Source organism: Trachymyrmex cornetzi, unplaced genomic scaffold, assembly GCF_001594075.2.
Source record: "Trachymyrmex cornetzi isolate Tcor2-1 unplaced genomic scaffold, Tcor1.1 scaffold209, whole genome shotgun sequence".
Taxonomy (NCBI): domain Eukaryota; kingdom Metazoa; phylum Arthropoda; class Insecta; order Hymenoptera; family Formicidae; genus Trachymyrmex; species Trachymyrmex cornetzi.
In genome coordinates, this window is record NW_017296732.1 from 5,740 (window position 1) to 6,988 (window position 1,249).

Sequence of the window (1,249 nt, forward strand, 5' to 3'; positions counted from 1 at the left end):
GCGAGTAACTTCGTATTATATTTTCACGAGGTGAGATTAAATATAATTGGGTGAGTTGCTCACTTTCGTCATTTTCACCCAATCCGAGAATCCTTCTGGATGCATCCATGAATGTCTCACTCCATGTCTTAGCGCCGAGACACTACGTGTCTCCAAATTTTTCAAAACGCATCGATTCAGTATATTTTTATTAAAATTTGAGGTGAGCGGGCTTTTCTTAACATTTACCATTAATTGGAATGGTGTTACAATGTACCCCAGCAATATGATACTTTTAACCCCAAACCGATGTTATCAAAATTTATACGAATAGGTATATTTAAAACCACTTAAAAATATTTTTTTTAATGCACATAGCTTAAGAAAACATATTTTAAAATTAATAAAATGACAAAATGATAAAAAGCATTTTATTTGAAAGTTTAAAGCAAAAAGTATAAAATCGTAAATTTACATTTACGTAGCTAGTCTGAGCACATTATATGTAACTTCTTTTACATGCGGCGCACGCGCGATTGATGACATAAAGCAGATGCGAGCCACAATACCAATTATTTTTGTTCTTCATATGATGATCTCATCTCTTATCATTTAAAAGATATACGTATTGTTATAACTTACCTCCGTTGCAACTATCCCTAGTCTCCCCTACATATTGTTTGCGAAATTTTTATATTTTTATGTTTCTGTATGCAATAAATATTTGTTTTGTAAAATTGCATTTTTTTTCTTAAGCAGTGAAAATTTAAAGTCGATATTCTCGAAGATACATAATAAAATATGGCTCAAATAATTCAAATAAAAGAAATTGTACTAAGAAGGGTTACGAGTCAAAACAACAAATTTTAATGTACGTAATATGATACAGTTGACATTAAATACTACCTCATATTACACAAGATTACCTTCTTTACTCATATTACACAAGATCTTGGTTGGTTAGGCCATGCCTTCAAATCCAAATGAATTTGAAGGCATGGCCTAAACAATGATTAGATTTGAAGTCATGGTCTAAACAACCAAGACTACTTTTAATCATTTTTTTGTCATCGTATCTCTATAAGTAGTCATCTTTTGTTAGCCTATCTTTAGTCAACCGTTTTATATATATTTTATAACTTTGAAAATTACCCGATTGGGATCGAAACGTTAGTTCTACGTAGATATATTTTATCTTTGTTTTTACTTTTATGTTTATTTAATATCAACTGTATCATATTACGTACATTAAAATTTGTTGTTTTGGCTC